Source organism: Alligator mississippiensis, chromosome 1 (assembly GCF_030867095.1).
Source record: "Alligator mississippiensis isolate rAllMis1 chromosome 1, rAllMis1, whole genome shotgun sequence".
Taxonomy (NCBI): domain Eukaryota; kingdom Metazoa; phylum Chordata; order Crocodylia; family Alligatoridae; genus Alligator; species Alligator mississippiensis.
The window spans coordinates 342,868,567-342,893,960 of record NC_081824.1 but is presented as its reverse complement, the minus strand read 5'-3'; the positions used below and the strand labels follow the sequence as shown (position 1 = coordinate 342,893,960).

Here is a 25,394-nt window from a genome sequence, read left to right as displayed (position 1 = left end):
AGTATTTTGGGAATGAAAACCATCTCTCTCTTTGTGCATCTGGTTAAAATGGTGGCCTCTATTATATGCTTTTTTTAAACTAACGACTCAAAGCCTTGTACTGTTGCAAAATTTCAGGGCATCTAAATTTCTTAGTAACATAATTGGTGCTCCAACCTTAAGTATCAAATTATGACATGGGGGCTCGAGCGAATTAAGGAATACCACTGGATAGTGAATAGCTTGATTCAGATCTGTTATACTGTCAATAGATTTGTAGATGATTTCAGCAACACATATTTTCTATAATAGCTAATAATTTAATTAGGAAACAGTTTTGTTCTTTGGCTCCAAGATAGGTCTCTCACGCAACCGCACTGGAGGCCTGGAACTTATGTTTTTGAGGTCCAGGTAGTGCCTTCTCTTTGTAACTTCCTTGCAATCTTATATTTCGCATCCTTTTTGCAGCAGCTGAAATGCCACTAAGAGTTGAAGTCGGTTTCCTTGGCATTTTCTGTATTATCCTTTATGCAGAGCAACTTGATAAATAGTGGGGAGGAAGGGAGGAAAAGAAACCCTGAACCAATGGCCAGACGGCTATGGTTGCCAAATGAAAGAAGCAGCTTTGTTTGGAGATGTTAGGCAAGGATGTATAATAATGAGAGTTGAACTGAATTCACTGCATCCAAAATGGAGTGGTACCAGTTTGCTATCTGAGAATCAAAGTAATCTGAGTTACTGAAAGCCCCCAAAAAGGTCAAGTGAAAAATAATTCGCCTATAATTTTCCTTGGTTGTTATTCAGTGATCTTGGAAGGTTTAAAGTAGATAGGACCAGCCATTCCTGAGTTATAAGAGGACATAAATACAGACATACATTTCATTTTATATATATAAATAAATAATATATATATATATATATTTTTTTTTTTTTTGCAAAAACAAAATGTGGTAGGTTCCCATCAGTATTTTTGGCACCAGGGGAGGGTGTGGGAGCTTGCTTCAGCCTCTCCAAGTGCTAATATTGCAGTACCTCCAGGCCTGATGCTCTTTCCCTCCTTGGAGAGCAACTGCCTATTTTTTTAAGGGCCACACACAAAAAAAATGTTCCCCATCAGTAAGTTTGCTCAATATGGGCAATGTTTTATATTCATGTTTAGTGTTGGCTTCATTTCATCAACTTCATAGCTGGTTTCCATGTACTGAGCACATGCTGCTTTTGGCAGCAATTTAATGATAGACTGGGTATTTAATGAGGTTTCCGTGTCTGCAAATATAAGACAAGGGGCCCTCATTTTATATTTGAGTAAATGCTTGACATATTACAGATGTCCATGAGTTGCTAGAAAATACTGAAGAAACATAAAAGACATTTTTATAGACAAACATATAGAGAAGCAGTCAGGTCAAACAGGTGTTTTCAGGCCTTTTTCTATAGCTAATTTTGGAATTTCTATTCAGAATAAGAAATATGTAATTATTCATCCTTTTATTACAGGAAATAAACATTTCTCCAGTATGAGAAACCTCTGTAAAATGAGACTCCTATACTTTTAAGAGTACTGCTATGGATACAGTTTACAAAAAAATAAATGGCTTTGAACAATGTCCCAAGTTGGCTGCAACTCTGTGAACAGTTAGTTTTATATTCTGATTTCACATCCTCTGTGTTGGTAGACTCTTACTTAACACCATGGTTCTTTTACTGCTTTCAGCTCTAGGACCGCCTGTATCAGTTCCAGGATTTGTTTACAACAGTACACTTGGAATCTCTTGGAAATGCACCTGCACTTCTGTGCTCCTTGCTTTTACCTGCACCACATCGTGACTTTTTGTTTCTTCAGTATTTTCCCCTCTACAGAGAAGCATACTGCTAGTCTTGAGGTTGTAGCTCTCATAAGGATAGGGAGACTCCCTATGCCTGCCAAAGGGTGACTGTGCCCGAAAGCTTGCTAAGAACTTTTTTCCTACTACTCAGTTGGTCTAATAAAAGATATCACATCTAACCAAAGAATGTTGCCTGCCTCGCTCACAGCACAGTGCTTATGCTTTCTGTTGTCTGCCTCTGGGATAGTGTTTTTTATTTCTCCTAATCCTCTGTCTTTCACTCTGGTGTTACTTTTCAACTTGTGCTTCCAACTTTTCTATCAGAGGAGGGAGGGAAGAGAAGGAATTCTCATTGCTGGACTGTGTGCTTGACCAGGTCTGCTTCTCTGCCTGCCTGCCCACTTAGAGGCTGGGCCAATAATGAGAATGAATCTAAATTCAAAAGCATATAGATAATTTTGGTGATTGCAAATGGCAGATGGCAAATATAATGAAAAAGAATCAGTCTGAGAACAAGGATCCAGTCTAGGGAATACATACTAAATACAGCCATCTGGCACACAGATCAGGAAAAATGAGTTTACAGCCAAGTTCTACCCCCAATATTGAAGTCAGTGGAAGTTTGAGGATGGAATTTGACCCATAGGAAGTTTTTGTGGAGGCTGACACCATTAGCAACATTGAGACATTAAGGTACTTTGTTGTCTAAGCAGAGACTACCAAACAAGTGACATTTAACCTTTTATAAGGCACTGGATACATCCCATATGGAGTGCTATACACACTATTGTTCACTGTAGCACATTGGTGTATAGATAATGAAGAATCTAATTTATAAATGAAAGTGAAGCTGTTCATCTTTTTCTTATTGAAGAAAAAGAAAAGTTTGAAGGTGACTGTGGCGGCGAAGCGCCCCCACAGGCGAGCGAGGGGGAGCAAAGGGAACCCACAGACCCCAGACCCCGAGAGCAAGCCCCCAGAAGGGCATACGCACCGTCAGAGGGGCAGCGGGAGGAAGAGCCGCATCCGCGGCCGCGCGAGCTGCCATTACGCCAGCTCTGGCAACAGCTGTTCCCCGCGCGGCGAACAGTTGAGCCAATCCCAGCGGCCGGAGCGGCCGCGGTGGGAGGATTTAAGAACGCCGGCAGAACAGGGAACGCGCGGGAGCCAGGGAGAGAGAGTACGGGTGTGCTGCCCGTGCCGCAGGCTCTCACACGGGGCAGCGAGGACCCCGTCTGCGGGTCTCAAACAGGCAGCGTAGGCAGGAGCGGGAAGCCTGCCGCCGACAGCCAAGTGAGAGGCAGCCAGAGAGTGCACGCCAAGGCACTCTCTCAGCGTCCTGAAGCGGCAAACGCACAGGAGGCAGGGGAGCGCCCTGCGGACGGGAGGAGAGGGGAGACAGCGGAGGCTCCGGGAGGGGGCTGGCACCAGGGGAAGCACCCACCAGCTCCCCCTGGTGCGGAGGAGTATTATCTTTAAGGAAGGAGGAAGGAGAAACCCCTCTTAGCAGGAGGGAGGACGACCGGAACCAGTCAGGGGCCATCATACTGGGCCTGGCAACATCTGGACAACATTGCCCAGCGGTTGGCATGTGGACGGGGTGTAGGGGAGACGGAGCCCCATGGATCACCGCGTCCCGTAACCGTGAGTAACACCGTCTATCGGGAGGTCCCACCCAGGATAAAGGTCTCCACTGGAGACCCCTCTGAACGTAACCGATTACATCCAAGTCGTGGCAGGCGAGTTGAGGGGAGGGGCCACACCCCAATAGGCCAGGCGGAGCGAGGCAAGGGCTCCACAGTGGTGCATTGGCCGGGAATGACATCATTTTTCGGACGGTGGTAAAGGGACAGTGTCCCGACCCGGGACCCGATAGCGATGCAGCAGCCAGCCCTCGCTCCCACGGAGCTGCTTACGCAGGCTATCCAGGCTATAGGGCAGGTGCTGGCAGTGCAGCAACAACAGGGCGCACACCAGCAGGAGTGGATACAGTGAAATGCTACTTTATTTAAAATGCCCCGGATGACTAGGGAAGATGACCCAGAAGCCTATATCGAAGCATTCGAAAGGACCGCCATCCAGACAGGGTTAGACCGCGGTCAGTGGGGCCACCACCTGGGGGTGCTGGTGATAGATCAGGCCCAAGCGGCCTACCAAGCGCTATCGAGGGAAGAAGCTCGTGATTACGAGACAGTGAAAGCGGCAATCCTCTACAGGCTCGAGATTTCACCTGAAAGCCATCGCCAGGCCTTTAGAGCCCGAAAGTCAAAGGAGGCCAGGCGACCCCGGGGGTTGTTGCAAGCGTTAAGCGACTCGCTTAACAAATGTTTGCCACCCGGCAAGTTCGACCGGGCAGGCATGATGGACCAGATCCTGCTAGAACAATTCCTATGGGATTTGGAAGAGGATGCCCAGAGGTGGGTACGCAGACACCAGCCGCAAACTAGCAAGGAGGCACTTCGCTTGGCGGAGGCATTTGCGAATTCGGAAAGGGAACGGGGATACGGACGAGGCCCCCGAGCCACGAAAGAGGGACCCACAAGTGAAGGGAAAAGGCGAACGGTCGCCAAACGAGGGCCACCGAAAGGGGTGGTGTGTTACCTCTGTGGGCAAAATGGACACATCTCCCGTGAATGTGGGGAAGGCCTGAGCGAACTGAGTCGCACCCCTACAGGATATCCACCCTCCCGGGATAGAGGCAAAGAGGCAGAGAGAGGGGAACCCATGGATTGCAGTTTCAGGTCGGCAACCCAGAACGAGGGATGGAACCGGCCCGTAGTAACCGCATGGGTTGGAGACAGGATGGTTAAGGCCACATTGGACACGGGGTGTTCCCATTCCCTACTTCGGGCAGACCTCGCTCCGCAGAGGGAACGGAAGAGTGAGGGGCCCCTGACGATGACCTGCATACTAGGGGGAGAGATGCGGTTCCAAACGTGCTATGTCCCGCTGAGGGTAATGGAATTTAGCGGAGAGCTCTGAGTGGGAATTGCCCTGACCCTGGCATGTGAGATGATAATAGGCCGAGAATGGGGCCCATTCTATACCGTCCTTGAGCGAGTGAGGGCTACGCAGGAGGCGAGGAACCGGATCAAGAGGGGCGACGGATGGGCCGGCGAGGGCCCAGCCCGTTGCAACGAGGCAATGACAGGTGACATCGACCTGGAACAGCTCGTGAGCCCGGCCCAATTTCGCAGGGCACAACGTGAGAACCTGGAACTACAGCGGATGTGGGACGCCGACCCCGGGGAAGGACCCTCACAGGGGCGGCCTGGCTTCGAGGTAACAGGGGGGCTATTATATCGGGTCCAATGGGGTGAGGAGGGTACCGTACGGGGGAGACAATTAGTGGTCCCAACCTCACTCCGCCAAGTGGTGTGGAGACTGGCCCATGACTCACCCCTGGGTGGCCATCTGGGACGTAACAAGACCCAGGCGAGGCTGGCCCAAGAATTCTTTTGGCCTCGGCTCCAAGAGGATGTGGAAAGGTGGGGGGCCACATGCCCAGAGTGTCAGAGGGCCCAGGAATGGAAGCCCCCAAGGGCACCCCTGAAGCCCATGCCAATAGTAGAGACACCTTTCTTGCGGGTCGCCCTGGATATAGTAGGACCCCTTCCCAAGTCACATAACGGATACAAGTATATCCTGGTGATGGTGGATTATGCCACCCGTTTCCCAGACGCCGTACCACTAAGGTCCATAACTGCCACTCGAGTAGCAGAAGAACTTCTTAAGTGGATAGCACGGGTGGGCATCCCTCAGGAGATCCTCACAGACCAGGGAACAAACTTTATGTCTGGGGTAATGAAGGCCTTATGTAAAACCCTCGGCATCACCCAGCTAAAGACCTCGGTCTATCATCCCCAAACTAACGGTTTGGTAGAAAGGTTAAATGAGACCATCAAGCGAATGCTCAGGCGGTGTGCCCAGGAGGACCCGCGGAGGTGGGATACCATCTTGACACCCTTGCTGTTCGCCATAAGGGACGCACCGCAAGAGTCAACCCGGTACTCCCCGTTCCAGTTAGTGTATGGCCATAACCCTCGGGGGCTGCTACAAATCGTAAGGGAAGAGTGGGAAAAGCCAATAGGCTTGGGGGTATCAGCGGAGAGGTACCGGGAGGAGCTACAAGACCGAATCTCCACGGCCCAACGGATCGCCAGGCAAAACCTGAGGGACGCCCAAGACATACAGGAAAGGCGTTACAATCAGAAGATGAAAATGCGGACGTTCCAGTCGGGGGACAAAGTTCTGGTATCGCTGCCAACCTCCTCCAGCAAACAGCTAGCTATGTGGCAGGGGCCATTTACCGTGGTAAGACAAGTAGGGCCCGTGGATTATGAGTTGCTCAAACCAGGTCACCACCGGGAGCGGCAGATTTATCACGTAAATCTGCTCAAGGAGTGGAAAACTCCCCAGGGCTGGTTGGCCCTAGACGAGGAGGCAAAGGAGGACCTGGGACCGATGTGTCCCGAGTTAGGGAGACCCGGGAAGGAGGGGTCAGTACAGACAGGCAAGGAGTTGAGCCACCACCAACAGCAAGAATTGCTAGCTTTGATAGAGGAATTTAGGGCAGTGTTCCAAGAGATCCCGGGGCGAGTAACGGGAGTAGAACATGAGATCAGGACCCCTCAGGGAGCACTGGTAAGGGAGAGATGGAGGCCGATACCGCAGCGGTGGCAACAGGAAATACGGCAAGAGATCATGAAAATGCAAGAACAAGGGATTATTCGACCGTCCCGCAGCCCATGGCGAAGCCCCATAGTCCCCGTCGTCAAACCGGATGGGTCATTGCGCATATGTATAGACTACAGGAAGCTCAATGCCCTGACTACGTTTGATGCCTTTCCGATGCCACATGTTACTCACCTCGTTGAGAGAATCGGGGAAGCACAGTATATAACCACGCTTGATTTGGCAAAGGGGTATTGGCAGATCCCGATGCGGCCCACGGATTGTGCCAAAACAGCCTTCGGGACCCCATGGGGCCTATTCGAATTCACGCGGATGCTTTTCGGCCTCAACGGAGCAGCTGCGACGTTCCAGAGGTTGATGGACAACCTATTGGCACCCCACGCAGCATACGCGGCGGCATACATTGATGACATCATTATATTTTCTGCCAGCTGGCGACAACACCTCCAAGACATCAGAGCAGTCCTGGGGGAACTCCGAGCGGCAGGGATGACCGCCAACCCGAAGAAATGTAAACTGGCAGGGAAAGAAACAGCATACCTAGGGTTCCGAGTAGGCCGAGGGACAGTTCGGCCACTCACAGATAAGATTGAAGCTATAAGGCAGTTCCGGGAACCGAGAACCCGTAAACAACTGCGTTCCTTCTTGGGACTCGTTAACTATTATCAACGATTTATACCCTGCTTCGCGACGCTTGCCACACCGCTTACAGACGCGTTAGCTGGGAATGCTATGACGCCACTGAAATGGACACCGGGGATGCGGAAAAGCTTCCAGAATTTGAAAGAAGCAATGCGCCATGACGTTGTCATGCACACGCCTAACTTTAATGCCCCTTTCGTTTTACAGACGGATGCATCCGGACGGGCACTGGGAGCAGTGTTACTGCAGAAACACGGGCAGGAGGAGCGCCCAATTGCCTTTGCCAGCAGGAAACTCAGTCATGCAGAAACCAGGTATGCCACCATTGAAAGGGAGTGCCTGGCAATACGCTGGGCTATAGAATATTTTAAGTACTACCTGATGGGGAGGGAATTCGTGGTAGTGACAGACCACGCACCACTACAGTGGTTAACACGGAAACAGAGTATGAACACCAGGATCACCCGCTGGGCTTTGGCTTTACAGCCATTCAAATTCACGGTGATACACCGTCCGGGCCGAGATAACTTTGTGGCTGACTTCTTGTCCAGGTGGGGAGGCGCAGACGACGCAGAGGAAGGTACGGGCCACATCCATAGGGAGGAGCCACAGGTGACACATGCCGTTATGAAAGGAAATCAGCCGCCACAAGGCAACTTAAGGGGGGAGGTCTGTGGCGGCGAAGCGCCCCCACAGGCGAGCGAGGGGGAGCAAAGGGAACCCACAGACCCCAGACCCCGAGAGCAAGCCCCCAGAAGGGCATACGCACCGTCAGAGGGGCAGCGGGAGGAAGAGCCACATCCGCGGCCTTGCGAGCCGCCATTACGCCGGCTCTGGCAACAGCTGTTCCCCGCGCGGCGAACAGCTGAGCCAATCCCAGCGGCGGGAGGATTTAAGAACGCCGGCAGAACAGGGAACGCGCGGGAGCCAGGGAGAGAGAGTACGGGTGTGCTGCCTGTGCCGCAGGCTCTCACACGGGGCAGCGAGGACCCCGTCTGCGGGTCTCGAACAGGCAGCGTAGGCAGGAGCGGGAAGCCTGCCGCCGGCAGCCAAGTGAGAGGCAGCCAGAGAGTGCACGCCAAGGCACTCTCTCAGCGTCCTGAAGCGGCAAACGCACAGGAGGCAGGGGAGCGCCCTGCGGACGGGAGGAGAGGGGAGACAGCGGAGGCTCCGGGAGGGGGCTGGCACCAGGGGAAGCACCCACCAGCTCCCCCTGGTGCGGAGGAGTATTATCTTTAAGGAAGGAGGAAGGAGAAACCCCTCTTAGCAGGAGGGAGGACGACCGGAACCAGTCAGGGGCCATCATACTGGGCCTGGCAACATCTGGACAACATTGCCCAGCGGTTGGCATGTGGACGGGGTGTAGGGGAGGCGGAGCCCCGTGGATCACCGCGTCCCGTAACCGTGAGTAACACCGTCTATCGGGAGGTCCCACCCAGGATAAAGATCTCCACTGGAGACCCCTCTGAACGTAACCGATTACATCCAAGTCGTGGCAGGCGAGTTGAGGGGAGGGGCCACACCCCGATAGGCCAGGCGGAGCGAGGCACGGGCTCCACAGTGACCTAATATATTTTCAAAATTGTGAAAGCCATTGCTAAATCTGATGTGTTTCTGTACTCTGACAAAAAATGTTTCTCAGTGTTTCAGTCGCATCTCTTAGGCTTGATATTCGGGCTGTGCAAAGCTTTGGTCCCTGATTTGATTCGTCCTGATTCGGTGGCCAAATCTCTGAATCAGAATCAAATCAGAGGACCCTTTAATCTCTCCGAATTGAATTGGAACCCTCCAACTTGATTCTGAGAGATTCGGAAAGATTCAGAGATTCGGACATAGAGACAGCTTTAAATGTTTACTACCTCTAGGTAGTAGGGGCTCATGAATGGAGTGTCCCACAGAAGCACAGCGGGTGCATGGAGTTTCCCCCAGCACACTTGTCAGCGGACCTGGAAGTGGACCAGAAGCACTTCTGGTCTACTTCCGAGTCTGCTGGGGAGTGCACTGGGGAGTCCGGCCCCCTGTGTCCTCCTGGCTCAGCAACTGGTGCCTCCTGGGTCTTGGGGGGACACCTAGGGTCCCCCTGCAGCCAGTCACTGAGCCAGGGAGGTGCGGGGGGGGGCGGGCCCAGCATGCTCCCCGGCAGACCTGGAAGCAGACCAGAAGTACGTTCGGTCCACTTTCAGGTTCACCCCCCCACACTCCTGTGGCATTCTCCATGCACCCCAGCATTGCAGTGATCACAAGCTGCACCTGCTACCTCAAGGTATGTAGAAAAAACATTTAAAGCTGTGCCTATGTCCAAATCCCTGATTCTCTAAATCAGCATCTTATCTTCAGATTCGGATTCAACTGAATTGAATCGGGGACAGTGATCCGAATCAACTAATCGAATCACTGTCCCTGATTTGGGCTGAATCTAAATCGAATAGGGCCTGCTTCACACACCCCTACCTGATATGTAAGTGAGGAAGGAAAAATTAATACATAAAAGTTATTAAGGCTTCCTGGCTTATAAAACAATACTATGCTACTTTGTTACTTTACTTTCTGGGGTATACCTTGCAGTGAAAAAGGGTAGGTGTGCTGTTTTGTGTTTGGTCAAAACTATAGGTATAGGCAACCGTTGATCCACTGGATCATGGTGTACATGTAGGTCTAGCCAGATGTTGGATTGATCTATTTGTGGCTGACAAGACCAATTTGAGAGTGACACAGATTGTTACAGGTTTCACAGATCCATGTATTGTTTGATTTGAAGTTCAAATTTACAGCATGCTACTTTCTTTTTTCTTGCTTTGCTTCCATCCTCTGGATCAAAGGTGCATCACATTGAGCTGTACCCAGTGCCAGATGTTCCCTCTAGATTGGATGAGATTCGGTGGGCTCCTCCCAGCTTTCTATGTTGATGTTGAATGACTTTTTATAACTTATGCATACATCATGGTACTGCCATAGAAGGCTATCCCACTTTCTAGAGCCGTCTTGAATCTCACTATAAAAAGCATTCTTGGGGAAATGGTCTTTTCCTATTCTCCGGATATGGCCGATCAATTGCAACCTTCTCTTCTTGATAGTGGTTTCTAAGTGTGTCAGTCCTTCATGTTCTAGTACCTCTGGGCATTTGTACACATACTTGTGCTGCAACGCTGGGTGCTTTTAAAAGTGCCCAGTGCTGTGGTGCATACATTTGTATAAATGGTGAAATGCGCATCAGGGCTGAGAAAATGGCAGTGGTGCACTTTTGAACTCAGACACATTGAAGGTGTTTTAGTTCAAAAGTGAACCGCTGCCATTTTCTCAGCACTGATGAGCATTTCACCATTTATAAAAATGGATGTGAAGCAGCACTGCATATCTCGGCTCAATTAATTGAGTCTGCTCCAATGTGCCGGATCTCTAGCACATTGGAGCAGACAAACATATGTGTATAAATGCCCACAGTGTTTGGTATTCTGTCTTCCCACTTCATTTTTGAGATCTTAGGCAGACATCTCATGTGGAAGCTGTTCAGTCTCTGGATGTGCCTAGCATATGTGGTCCACATTTCTGAACCATAAAACAGGGATGACAGCACACAAGTCTCTTAGGGCATTTAAAACATATACAGGCAGTCCTTAACTTAAGACTTTTCGAGTTATGACAAATGGCATTTATGACATTGGCACCCTGTTTTCAGGTTCCCATGCTGGTTTCACCTTTACTACAGTCAACACAGCTATGTCCAACTGATAAATCTGTTGTGGTGGGCGGGAGGAGACTTGGGGGGTGCAGATTAATGCCCCCGCAGCGAGGGAGTGATTGGGGCTGGGACTGGGGCTAGGGCAAGCACTACCCAGGGAGTGGGTTGGGGTGGCTCACGCCTCTGTGTGCTGCCGGTCCAAGAGCTGCTCATGTGGTGGCTTATCCAGCAGCTCTCGCTGCTGCCGCTGCTGCTGGTCTGGAAGTGCATGGGGGGCAGGCATGTCCCCTAGGATCTGCACGGGGTAGGCGGTGCTGGGGCTGCACCAGGCTGTACTCCAGGTGGAAGATGCTGGGAGTGGGGGCTATGCTCCCCCACCTCTCACCAAGCTGGCACAGGGCTGGTGCAAGTCTGAGCTGCTGTACTGTCTCCAGATAAGCAGCATGCAGCGGCAGGAGCTGGCCCAGCCTCCCCACACCTCCCAGATGAGCAGTGGCTTTGCCCCAGTTGGGCAAGCAGCAGCAGAGCATGAGTCAGGGGGCATTTGCCACCTGAAAACTTGCTGCAGCCCACCATAGCCCCCGCTCCACCCCGATCCGGAAGCACACGCGCTCCCATGCCCTGCCACCACTCATGCAGCCAGGGCGAAGCCACTGCTCGTTGGGAGGCATGGGGAGGCTGGGCTAACTCCTGTCGCAGTGGCTCAGTCTCACACCGACCCCATGCCAGCTGGGCAAGTGGTGGAGGGACATAGGCCCCGTTCCCAGCACCTTCCGCGTGGCGCGCAGCCCCAGCCCCACCCAAGCCGTGCAGATTCTGGGGCACACGCCCCCACACCTTGCCCTCCCAGACTGCCAGCAGGAGCCAGTGGCAAGAGCCACTGGATAACCCGCCACATGAGCAGCTCCCGGACTGGCGGCAAGCAGCAGCGCTTGCCCCAGCCCCAGTTCCAATCACTCTCTCACTGTAGGGGCATTGATCTGCCCCACCTTGTTCCTTCCCTCCCCCCCACCACAACAGACTTACCAGCTGGACGCAGCTGTGATGACCATTGTAAAGGAACCAATCCCCCATTTATAACATTGTTCCTATGGGAAAATTGGTTCCGAGTTACGACGTTTCGACTTAAGAAGCAGTTTTCAGGAACCAATTGTGTTGTAAGTCTGAGGATTGCCTGTACCTTTTTGTCCCGCGACGTGCTGCAGATCCAGCAGATTGAAACAGACTCGATTAAGTCTGCTCTGCGTGCAAGCTGATGCACACTGCACTGTGCCATGTGCAGTCGTATAAGCGGCGAAACGCACGTCAGCATGCAGAACCTGGCAGCGGTGTGCTTTTGAACTAAAACACCTCCAATGTGTTTTAGATCAAAAGCACGCCACCACCATTTTCTCAGTGCTGACGCACATTTTGCCACTTATACAACTGCATGTGCTGCAGTGCCAGGTGCTTTTAAAAGCGCCCAGTGCTGTGGTGCATGCAGTTGTACAGATGCCCTTATGGTCTATATTTTGATCAAAATCTAGAGTCTCTAAAAGAAGAGCATAAGTCAGTAAACAGGAGAGCTGTAATTTATATAAATGCAGTACTTCCTGTTCTTGTTGGTAGCTTGATTTTTAGAGTGCAGAGGACTAGGGGATATTGGCTCTCTTTTTGTACTTTAGGTTTTACAAGAGATGAGTAATATAACCAACGGCTAGCATGTCTTTTAAGTTGACAAAACAAAAATAAAAGAGAGAATTGACTCTTATCTCCTGCCTGGGCATTTTATTTCTTTGCTGGTGAGCTGACGGGATAATGACAGACCACAAGCGTTCACATTTTTCAGAACTAGACAGTTTTATTGACAGAATATATCTTCTTCACTTATTATTCCTGTAAGGGATAACAATTGAACATTTTACACATGGACTTTGTTTCCTGCTTTCTGGACTGTGGCCTTAAGCAGGATAAGGACACAGACATGACTTAAAAATTTAATGCTGAAAGGAGCAACATTCTATTTGGGATCTGCTTTATTGCAAGGAAGATTAATTTACATGTCCAAATAAAGAATTTTTTTATCACACTAATATCCCTATCAGACATTCTCTAATGAAATAGCTATGACTTTAAGACTTAAACTAAGTAAATACCACTCTTGGAGTACTTTTTAAGTACTCAGTTCCCTTCAGAGTAACATCTGTGGTGTTACAGCTTAGTTCGTGTCAGCAAGTAAGAAAGTCCACTTGTCTTTATTTTCTCTTGACATTTAATAATTGTGCTAAAAAAACCCAGAATTTATTTTTCATCGCTCTCTCCATCCACAACATGGATTCACCAAGGGCAAGTCATTCCTGACCAACCTGATGAAATGACTAGTTCTGTGTATGCGGGGAGAGCAGTGGATGTGATATACCTTGAATTTAGCAAAGCTTTTGATATAGTATTCCACAACATTCTTACAAGCAAGCTAAGGAAGTACAGGTTCAATGAATAGACTGTAAGGTAGATAGAAAACTGGCTGGATCATCAGGCTGAAAGGGTATCAATCAATGGCTCAGTGTCTAGGTAGCAGCCAGTATCAAGTGGAGTGTCCCAGGGGTCAGTCCTGGGGTAGGTTTTGTTCAATATCTTCGTCAATGACCTGGAAGATGGGATGGAGTGAACCCTCAGTAGATTTGCAGACAACACCAAAATGCGGGGAGTAGTAGATAACCCTGGAGGGTAGGGCTAGGATTCAGAGTGACCTAGACAAATTAAAGGATTGGTCCAAAAGAAATCTCATGAGTAGGGACCTACCAAATTCACAGCAGAAGTAGAGTGTGTGGCAGCTCCTTTAATTTTGCATGTTCCCCCATGCACACCTCACACCTTGTCTCCCCCCCTACACTGCTGATTAGTGGAGGACCTTGCTGCTCCCTCCTGATCAACAGGGAAGCTAAAACCACAGTTTTAAATGTGGCGCCATTTTTGCCTCCCTGCCAGTGAGCAGGCTGCAAACAGCAGGGCCATCCAGTCAATCAGTGGTGGGAGATTAAAGAAGCCACAGCACCATGGGCGACTGGTGCCTCCTGAGTCTGGGGGGGGTCCCCAGCGACTGATTGCCAACTGGGGGGGAGTCCCTCAACAGCCAATTGCTGACCGTGGAAGCACTGGTGACAAAACGGGAAGTGCCACCAGCACTTCTCTTGGCACCCCAACTCCCCAGCCAGCACAAGTCTTAGGGGGGGCACCGGCCGGCACTTCTCTCAGCACCCCCACACCCTGGCCAGCAAGAGCCAATCTCAGGGGGGCATGTGCCCCCCCGCCATACCCCTTCCTATGTACAACACCTCCCACTTCTGCCATTAATTCAGTAGGTCTACTCATGAGGTTCAAGAAGGACAAGTGCAAAGTCCTGTACTTAGGATGGAACAATCCTATGCACCGGTACAGGCTGGGGACTGACTGGCTAAGCAGCAGCTCTGCAGAAAAGGACCTAGGGGTTAAAGTGGACAATAAGCTGGATATGAGCCAACAGTTTGCTCTTGTGAAGAAGGGTAATGGCATAGTGGACTTCATTAGTAGGAGCATTGCCAGTAAATCAAAGGAAGTGATTATTCCCCTCTATTAGGCACTGGTGAGGCCACATCTGGAGTACTGTGTTCAGTTTTGTGTCCCCACTACAGAAGGGATGTGGACAAGTTGGAAAGAGTTCAGCAGATGGCAATGAAAATGGTTTGGGGTGGCTGGGGCACATGACATATAAGGAGAGGCTGAGGGAACTAGGCTTTTTTTGTCTGGAGAAGAGAAGACTGAGGGGGGATTTAAATAGTAGCCTTCAACTACGTGAAGGTGGTTACAAAGAGGATGGACCTAAATTGTTCTCAGTGGTGGCAGATGACAGAACAAGGGGCAATGGTCTCAAGTTGCAGCAAGGGAAGTTTGGGCTACATATTAGGAAAAACTCTCTCATGAGGAAGGTAGCAAAGCAGTGGAACAAGTTACCCAGAGAGGTGGTGGAATTTCCATCCTTAGAGGTTTTTAAAACCCAGCTAGACAAAGCTTTGTCTGGGATGGTAAGAGTTGTGGATGGTCCTGCTTTGAGCAGGGGGTTGGACTAGATGACCTCCTGAGGTCCCTTCCAACCCTTATTTTCTATGACTGTATGAATTATTCATTACTTTTCAGTGCTTGTGCTAAGTAAATTTAGGCTACTTTACTTGTAAGGATTATTTACAATAGAGAACCAGAAATGTATTTGCTGCCATCAAGCATTATCCTTTTATTAAGAGTGGAGCAACATCCTATACCTATTAAATGTTGTTTAAAGATTTGCTATACCTAGCAGTAGAATAGTGGAATCCTTTAATTAGGGTGCTCAGGGTTTGGCAGGTTTTCAGTGCTATTCTTCTGATAGACAAGAGCAACTATTCTTTCCAAGTCAGATTAACAATAGATTGGAGAGAAAATGGCAGTGTTGCTTGGTTACAGTTCATCAGTGTGAATCAGTGCTTCATGTGGCTCATTCTAGATTTTCAGTCCTAGAAAAATTAGTTATCTGTGCTTTCATATGGCTAGAGTATGCAATATCTCAGTTATTGTAAAGGTGTATCTTTCTATGGATATTGGGACAGCAGATCTTAATCTTTAGAAGTTGTGAAAGAGCGCTATTTCAGATGGCCTGTTTTACGAAGCACTTAACTTACTGAGATCTCTTTTTTTTAAATGTATCAGGGCTTGTGGCAGAGGTGATGCTTTTTATTAGATCAACAAGATTTTTGCAAAAATATTTCTTTTATTGCAGGCTTTTGGGCACAAACACCCTTCATCAGGCATCGGAGATAAGATTGTAAAAGTTCTCCTGGGTAGAAATGAAAGTTCATATTTCATAGGATTTCACAGAGGAGTAAATAGATGGAAAACTCCTCTGAGCATGCAGTTCTTAGCTGGTAAGGAGTCTTTTAGGTCTCCTGTGAGGTTCTGTGATGATGCAAATTACCTTAAACAAAGGTAGGAGCACTATCTCAGGTTTCAGGTTGTCAAAGTTGCTTCCTGCTTGAGAAATTACGAAGATTTCATTTAAAAAATCAGCTAAAATTCAACATCTTCCATAGATACCTCTCAATAAGTTATGCATATTTTCCAAATTACATTCATTTCACCATGTCTTTAAATTTCAGGACTCTAAATGTACTCATTGGCAAGATTTATTTTTCATAAACTATTCCTTTTGGAAAGGAGACTCAGATCTCAATACTGTCCAATATTGGTTTAATGGCGAGTGTTAGAGCAGAGGTAGGGCTCAAATGAAAGAGCCATTGAAGAGGAATTCCTTCCTGTCTGTCATCTTCTCATAATTCAGAACCTTTGGCCAGGTCACTAGCTGGTGTACATCAAACGCAGTGCCAGTTTACACAAGAGGAAGATTTGCCCTATTTTTTTTTCTAAAGCTACTCTCCTGTTTTCTCACCCATCATTGTATAAATGGTGAATATGGAAAATGTTAACATCAGTTGGATTTGAAGAATGCTATAAATACCACAGTTGGCATCCTTGATAACTGCCTGGGAGCATCTACATGTGCGCTTTACTGCAAAGTTGACTAATTAGCTCCTCAGTAAAGCATCACCATTTTTACATGTGCCCTTATTAAGGTGTAGTAAACTAATTAACTCTGCTGTAGGTTAGTACTGCCTGACACCAAGTACTATCCCATGGTGGAGTTATATAGCGCACCACAGCGCAAGTGTAGATGGTAATCAGGGCTGACGGGTACAGGGGTGCTACAGTGGAGGGGCTGCCTGCTGGCTAGCTTCTTCCTATAACACCCTTGTGCCCTAGCCGGTCCCTCCACAGCACATTTAGTTAGGACAGAGCAGTTCTGGGCTAGCAGGCTGACACCCCCAACTCCCTTGCCAGCTGGGGCTGTGCTACCCCAGCTCAATATGCTGAGGTCCTGGGCTCATGTATAAGTGCTACACCTGGGAGCAATAAACTCTGACACAAACTGTTCCAGAACTTATTCAGCTGCACTAATTGAATGTGTAGATGCCTCCCTCAGTGGCTGGGTACTGCCTGACCATACAGACTGATCTTCTGATCACGCATGGAAATGGGATCTGCCACCTACCTTTGGCACTTACTTTGTTGTGAGAGGGTTCCATTGACTCCCCATTCACTTTGAGATCCAGATCACAATTGTCCTCCTGACTATATATGGAAATGATACTTTATATATACATAAAACCCCCCTTGGGTTTATTTCAACCTACTTTGACAGCCTTCTCCCTTTTCTTTTCCACTTAAACCTTCTGTTCGGATAGTCACCGTCTTTTCTCACTCTTTTCTATGGACTGGCCACCGTTTTGAAGTCTGTTCACATCTGAAATGCATGCCTACTGAATATCTTTTTCTCTCTGAGCCTCACTAATTCTCTATTTCTTTTCAAATCTCCCTTACTTGTGTCTTTTAAATTTCTGTTCCCCATCTTAGGCCTCGCAACTGAATGCATTTATTTGCCATTCCCCTTTTTGCTACTGTTTTCTATAATTTCTAATTTTCTGTTTGATTATCGTGTTACTGAATTCTGGAATATTGTCTGGGACAACATTTATGAAACAAATTTATTGCAACAAAATTAAGTCTGTTCTCGATCTTATTTGCACAGAACATAAATTTATGACCTAAATATGACATACTAACACTGGGGACACTCACTGGTGTCACTTAGGTCATTTTTTAATGCTGCTTGTAAGTTTTGCTAGTGTCCAAAACAGACAAAGGACCAACTGTCCTGGAGGAACTTAAATTCTATGTGCTATTACTGCAGTAGGTTGCAGGGAAACCAGCAATACCCTATTTCTGTTGAGCAAACAGCTACCTTGGGATAACTTTGGACACATGATCTCTACACCTGATTTTTTTTCCTAGGGTAACTACTCTGGATTCTATTAAAATACATTCATAGATTCATAGATGTTAGGGTCGGAAGGGACCTCAATAGATCATCGAGTCCGACCCCCTGCATAGGCAGGAAAGAGTGCTGGGTCTAGATGACCCCAGCTAGATGCCTATCTAACCTCCTCTTGAAGACCCCCAGGGTAGGGGAGAGCACCACCTCCCTTAGGAACCCGTTCCAGACCTTGGCCACTCTAACTGTGAAGAAGTTCTTCCTAATGTCCAATCTAAATCTGCTCTCTGCTAGCTTGTGGCCATTATTTCTTGTAACCCCTGGGGGCGCGTTGGTGAATAAGTCCTCACCAATTCCCTTCTGTGCCCCTGTGATGAACTTATAGGCAACCACAAGGTCGCCTCTCAACCTTCTCTTGCAGAGGCTGAAAAGGTTCAAGTTCTCTAGTCTCTCCTCGTAGGGCTTGGTCTGCAGGCCCTTAACCATACAAGTGGCCCTTCTCTGGACCCTCTCCAGGTTATCCGCATCCCTCTTGAAGTGTGGCGCCCAGAATTGCATGCAGTACTCCAACTGTGGTCTGACCAGCACCCGATAGAGGGGAAGTATCACCTCCTTGGATCTATTCGTCATGCATCTGCTGATGCACGATAAAGTGCCATTGACTTTTCTGATGGCTTCGTCGCACTGGTTTAGGGCTACTTAAAATGTAATCTTAGTAGATTCCTGAATAGAACTAGTTGACATACATGTTTTGTTTCTATTTAGGCATACCAGCTTTTTATTTTATAGCAAATAAGATTTTTTTTTTCCAAGTTGTCGATGTTTGTGTACCACCTGCTCCAAATGTTGCATGGCTATCTAGAATTCTTTTATACTGTTGTTCTTTAAAAATCTAGCTTGGTTCAAATATCATTGCTATGTCTGCCAAGACATCTGTAAGATATTTCATTTGGAAACTTAAGTGGCCTCTTTCGAGTGTCATTATTATAGTTATTGAGTTTTTCCTATTCCTGCAAGAAGAGGAGAGATGAGAATTGAGTGAAAACATCATAATTCTCTTATAGTCAATACAGAGAGGTTTTTTGGCTCTTATCCAGAAAGGTACTTAAGCATGTGTCTGAGCATTGACTATTCCTCTGCTCTCAGGCCTGCCTAATTTATTGCTTGAATAGAACAATTCCATAACTAGTTTCAGGATTTTTATAGGGGGGAGGTTCGTAGGGGTTCAGATATGATTTAAAGTCTTTTTATTCAGCCCCCACTCTAATCCTATGTTGAACATAGCTTAAACAGACCACAGAATCTAGCCCTATACAATTACCTGCTTAAAGGAGTCTTTCTGCACATACTTTGTTGTGATAATATAGACTGAACAACATGTTTGCAAAGACTGTGACATGTTCATGTCGTGGAAACACACACAGAGTACTTTTGGGTCAGGTCAGCAGAAGCTTTTATTCAAAAGAAACTACAGCTGTAGGGGGGATTCCAAAGTGACATGGATTTCCCAAGCACTTGGAAGGGGTCCCCCCCCAAGAGCAAAATCAGGAGGCTTATATACTTTTTAACAGTCGCTTACAACTCACGTGATCATATAGTGAAATTATCATGAAAAGCGGCTATAATATTACTTCATTATTTCTTTGCTGTAATCAGGATGGGAACTTATGGGGGAGGTGAGGTTAGTTCACAAACCTCCTTCTTGCACCTGGAAATCTACTTTGTACATACTTTTTTGCTACCTTCAAGGCCGCGGTGCGCGAAGCAGTTGCAGAAGAGTTACAAAGAACAAACACTTGCCCTTATCTGTTCTACTGTACAGAGCCAGCAATTCTCCACAAAGCGGTTATGTCATCTTATAACTAAAATAATCAAAGTTTAAGGCATATATTTTTTCTGATTCCACATTCAGTTCTTTTCCATTTCTGCTGTCTTTCAGCAGTGTTCCACAGTAGAAAGTCCGAGAAAGTTGTGAAACAAATTTTGTTAAAAGTTTTTGGTTTCACTTGCATGTAAGTTACTACAAAAACTTTTAGCTAACACTTTCCATGATTAGTCTCAATCCAAAGTTCCAAAGTGATTTTTTAAAAATAAATTTTAAGGAAAATTACTTCTCATATTTTGGATGTAGTAAATTAGAGCTGGTTAGAAGTTCATCACCAAAGGTCTTTTGAGGTTTTTTTGCTTATGATAAATGGGTTTTGGTTATAGTGGAAAGTTTCATCTTAGGGTTTTTTTGTCTTTGAATGAAAAACAAAATAAAACAAAACAAAATGTCTAGAGCCTCAAAATTTTGCCAAATGTCTTACAGAAAAGAAAACAGATTTCTGATCTCTAATGTGCGCAAGAATAGAAGGTGCTTTTCCACATTGTAGACCAGGGCTGTCCAACTGTGACACAGCTGGGGGCTGCATGCAGTATAGGTGTGCAGCCCCCAGGCCTCTTGCTACAAGAATGGCTCCCATGGGATGCCCTTCCTTCCCCGCTGCACTATGCACTGCCTTCCCCCACCCCACAGTATACCAGCGGTGTACCACCCCCATCACATGGCAATGGGAGAGGCAGCTGCTGGGGCAGAGCATGGCCTCTGGTCCACATGCAGCCCTTGGGTCGCCAGTTGGGCAACCTTGTAGACCAGCTAGGGCCAATCTTTTTTGGTAGGTGTGCCACAAATTAGCCCTGTGTGCCACAAATTAACCCTTCCCAAATGTCACTCTGATCCCCATTCCCTGTCTGATCTGCCTGCTCTGCTTTCTGCCTTACCTGCCGCTATGCTGCCCGTCCCATCCCCGATTGCTGTGTGCCATACACAGAGGCTGGCTGTATATGTTGTAGGTCGACTGCCCTTGTTGTCTATTATACCATGTTTCTTTTCCCTTACATGGTATAATAGACAACAGGGCTGCTCTGCTTTCTTTCCCTAGCCCCCAGCCTTCCCTCCTTTCAAATATATTAAAGGCTGAAGTTTGAAGTTTGGTCATTAGTCTGTAAGTGGAAAGTATATACTTAGCCAGTTTTGAAAAACCACAAGTTATTTTAAATAAACAAAATTAGTAATGTTTTACAATACCACACAAAGAATTAATAACACAAACTTTTCACATACCTGAAATGGGCATGACCAGATACAGACACCTACAAATAAGAGGAACACATCTGGGGTAGGGGAAGTGGGGAGGGAATAAAGTCACAGTCAGCCTCTTCAAAAATACCCAGTCAACCCTTCTGCTCTTCCATGCCCTGAATGCCCCTTCAGAAGAATTTAACTGTGATGATTAGACTGCAGTTTAATTATAGGGTATACTGGTGCCCATAGAAAAATGTCAGAACTACTGGGAAATGGGTCCCTAAATTGCTCTCTGATTTTTTTTCCCCCTCCTAGCTAATTGTGCTCTGGTGTAGAAAGGCTTCCCCATTTGCTCTCAACTCAGAGATAGGATTACTGAGTCACCCCTATACCACGTCATGTAGAATATAATAAATAATAGAATGGCATAGTGGTAACTTTTCAAATATTTACAAATTAGGAAATGCAAAAATAATTTCTTATGGCAATACTGATTTTCCTGAATTGCATACATGTGGTATTCCAGATGATTGGTTTTGCTTTTTAAAATATACTACTTTCAGCAGATACAGAGAGGGCTATTTGGGCCAGTTTATTTAGCTATGAGTACTTCGGAATTTTCTAGGGTTTTGTTTTTCAATTTTCAATGTTACCATTCTAACAATGCATGCATTAATTAACGTTAGATTTTTTTTTTGCACTTGCATATAAAATGTAATCTGTCTGACATTCAGATTAATGAGACAGGGTTCTAGGGTGGTTAATCTGATGTCAGGCAGAAGGTAGGGCAGGATGGCATCTTAGAAACTGGTTCAGAGAAGCTTGAGTGTTTGAGGGTAATAACTACTTTGTCAGATGCTATGAATGGACCTATTCATAGCACCTGATAAAGTAGGTTGTTGCCTGTAAAGGTTCATGCCTCTTGGAAGCAGTTACTCTCTGAGGTGCCACCCAGTCCTGCCTTCTGCGAGACTGAGATCTGTGATTATAAAAGTAAAAATTCTCCAACTTTCTTTGCACAGAACAGAAAACAACTACCTCTAGATTTTTGCAAGCAAGCTGAATACTTTCATGAGTAGCGCCTTACTGTTTGTAGAAGTAGATTTATTGTTTTACTTGCATCAGATGGTGTTAGTTCTTGCTAATAACTGCTCTGGAGGACTTCTGTCTATTTGGCATTTCAAGAAAGAAGAACCCAAGTGCTTCCTGGGCAGCCTTAAACTCAGCTAAGTATTCAGGTCAGGAACTCCCTCCTTGGTTTCCTAGCAACTTGGGGATAGTGGTGCTTTCTCCTTTGACTGAATCATTCTGCTTCACATACAAGGATCATTTGGTAAAGCAATTGGGGTGTTGTTGCTAACTTCTACTTTGGAAGAAGGATAGCATAGTGCAGTGTCCAGTTGTTCCCGAGGTGAAGAAGGCCTTGTTCCAGTCTCATTGAACGTAGACTTCTTCAAAATCCTTTAAATACATGTAAACTTGACAGCACCCGTGTTGTTTTTGTGTAGTACTTAGACCTTCCACAATGTGCGGGATTGTTATTGAAACAGCAGTAACCTTTTGTGCTACACTGAACCTGTCAAAACAAGAATATATACAGGTAAGTAATTAAAGAGAATTTCTGTCTGATTCCCTTGAAGACTGATTTCTTAGTGATGTGATGTGTTCCTTGGCTGTATAGCCACACATTAAATTGTGCAAATAAGGAGCTGCCTCGAAGTTTCATTAGAGGGCAGGAAAACAAGTTAGGAGGAAACCCGAGCTGTTGCCATGAGTTGCTCAGAAAACAACCTTTAAACTTCTCTAGTTAATCTGTTGTTAAAAAAAGAAGAAAAAGAATTAATGAAATATCCTGAAGTGTTTTAGAGTTGTTGGTTTCAAGGTCCTTGTACTGTAATGTGTTTATCAAATGGAGAAGAGGGGGCTTTACTAAGTGTTATTTGCAATCACAAATACACTCTGTTTTTATACTGCTTAGAATGTGTTGCTGCTTTTTATTTTTACTATGCTAGAGTAAAAGTGGAATCTTTTATAACTGAAGGTGAAAATTAAAACTATATATTCTCCAAAATCTTCAGAAATGAACTATTTTGCCTTTCTTGTGGTAGCCTCCTTTCTTTTAAATTTTTAACCAGCACCAACATTATGAAATATATGCCAGCACGTTTGATACTTTTGTACCTAGTCACTTTTCTTAAAGATAGCTTTATCACAGAAAAATACTTTTTTCATATTTCACCCATGTATGCCTCCAAAGTTGTACAGACGATGAATCTAATTTAGCTGCATATACACAACATAGTGTAAACTAGCAGAGCTCCATTAACGTCAGCGGAAGTATGCCAAATCACAAAAGCTGTAGATCTAGTCTTATATCTTTGCTGTATTTGCCAAGCATGCATTTGCAATTTCTTTTGTGTCAGTATATAATGGTTTCCCTGCATTCTGAGTAATGGATATTGAAATCTTTAAGTTTTTCAAAATGTTCTCAATTTGAAGATCCTCAATTTGAGTGCTCAGTCTGAGACATGCAGGACCTGATTTTTAGAAATGCTTAGCCATGCAGTTCAATTCATGTTTTTAGTGCTGTTCACAAAAATGGGTCAAAAAGGTCTTAAGATTAACATTCAATAAGGTGGGCCCTTCTGAAAATGTTGACCTGGATGTCTAAAAGCTAAAGTTTGGATCCCAAATCTATTATCATCAGTATTATATGTACTCAAATGATAGGTTCTGAAAACATAAAGCATTTTTTTAGTGCTTTTCAAGGGCATATCTTTTTGTCATTGCTCTTCTGTGGATCAGGATGTGTTACTGGAAAAAGAGTTTGTAACTTTCCACAGCTGTATGCTTAAGGTGGCTTGAAGAGGAGGGGGAGACTGAGTGACTGACGTGGGTACTCTTTAATAGATCCTTCTGTGTTTTTCCAGTAGGAGAATCTTCAAAATGCCTCCCATAAAGGAGATGTATCATGGCATAATAGCTGAGGTGCAGATGATGGGTGGAGCAGATTCGCCACCAATGCTGAAGATAAAGAGGAAAATTTTAGCTGAACATAGGGAATTGCTTTCCAGTTGGTTTGCTTGAGTCATTCTCCCCTGCCTCTCAGCCTTCCTTGCTGTCTCTAGCTCTATAGCTTTTCATAGTTTTTCTTCTGCAAGTTCCCAATTTGCCTTCCACCAGATATAGTAAATTCTGCACATGTTGTGGTTGATCATAGAGTTGCATAGGGGCACAGCTTCTTTAGCCCTGTCAAGATCTGCAACAACTCTTTGTGGATGTCTGCAGGATGATGCAGTTTGGAGGGGGAGCAGGCTCTTCTCCTGAAAGAGGTGGCTTTGGAATTCCTGGAGAGTGGCCTCAAAAGATAGCGGAGGAATTGAAAAATTAAGCTGTCCCAAGTTCTGTGTTTTTCCTTGATGACAAAGTTTTCCTTCTTAAGTGATTGTTCCCTGTCAGCTTCTGATGCTCTGTAGGACATCCTGCTCTTTGCCTCGTGGTGTGCATTTCACATGCTCCAGAAATGTTTAAAAAAATAAGGAAAGGAAGGTGATTTTTCAAGAATGCCATCAAATTGCAGTCAGTGTCTTGTGCCTTGATTCACTGTAGCTTTGAGCCTTTGATAGCCAGCTTGTAGATGCATGCAAAAGGCCAACATTGCGATTGCTGTAACTGCAGAGGTGGAAATGGCCACATAGGGCAGGGACAGAAGTCACATATAAACCAGTTTAAGTAATCAGAAACTGGTTTAAACCTGTAAAAGAACAGAAGCTCAGTGTACATAAACCATTTTCAAAATGGCTGAAACTGTTTTAGGATAATCCTGGTTGAATGTAGTATCAGACTTAACTGATTTGGGTCAAACCAGTTTATGAAATTTTAGTCCCAGACCCCTTTCTGGCTCAAATTCAATTGAAGTCCCCCAGCATCCCAGCATGCTTTCTAGCCCTAGGCTGGGCTGAGCTGTCTGCTCCAGCAGAGAAGGGTTTGAAGGGGAGAAGGGGGAGAGAAGAGAGGCAGGGACTACCCCCCAGGCAAAACCTGGCTGGGATGTGGGGCCAGGGAGGGGAATTAAACCCCCTTCTCTTGAGTACAGAGCTGCCTTGCCCTGCCCTGCTGTGCCCTGCCCAGCTAAACTTACTGAAAGTTACTGCTGGCTGTGATGGTGGACTACAAATCCCAGAGGCACCTGGAAGCAGGAAGAGGAAGTGATGAGCAACCCTGCAGAGTCCTGTTGATGTGATTCTGGACTGCAAGTTCCAGAGACCTTGGGGGCAGCAGGAAAAGGAAGTGAACACATAGCCAGTTAGCCATGCTCTAGTGCCCCTTGGCTTCTGGCTTGAGCCACCACAGGCATGTAGCTGCATTTCCCAAATCAAAGGTAAATGTATGTCTAGTTGTTTCTCAGTTCAGTCTTTGCGGTTTAGACTAAGCTGCAAAGACTGAATTGATTCAGCCTTGGGATTTTTGACTGTCTGTACTTAGTCATAGATTTCAGGACAGTTGAAAAATCAGGCCTTGAGAGTACTGTATATATCATTGGGGAGAGGAGTGAAAATATGCAAGAATATTGTCATTTCATTAACAACAAAGGTCAAGAGCATATGGAAGTCACAGAAAAGTTGTGAATCC

At 46.4% G+C, this 25,394-nt stretch overlaps 1 protein-coding gene across 2 annotated transcripts in view; it reads left to right on the top strand.

The window, feature by feature from the left end:
• Positions 1–25,394, top strand: part of CRACDL (CRACD like) — a 134,916-nt gene that overhangs the window by 32,030 nt on the left and 77,492 nt on the right. Inside the window, exon 1 of one of the 2 annotated variants that reach the window (XM_019485092.2) lies at positions 22,136–22,362. The exons of the other annotated variant lie outside the window; for it this stretch is intronic. The gene's annotated coding sequence lies outside the window, so the exon portion shown is untranslated. Of the gene's footprint in view, positions 1–22,135; positions 22,363–25,394 lie in introns of those variants that run through there. 2 annotated transcript variants of the gene reach the window in all.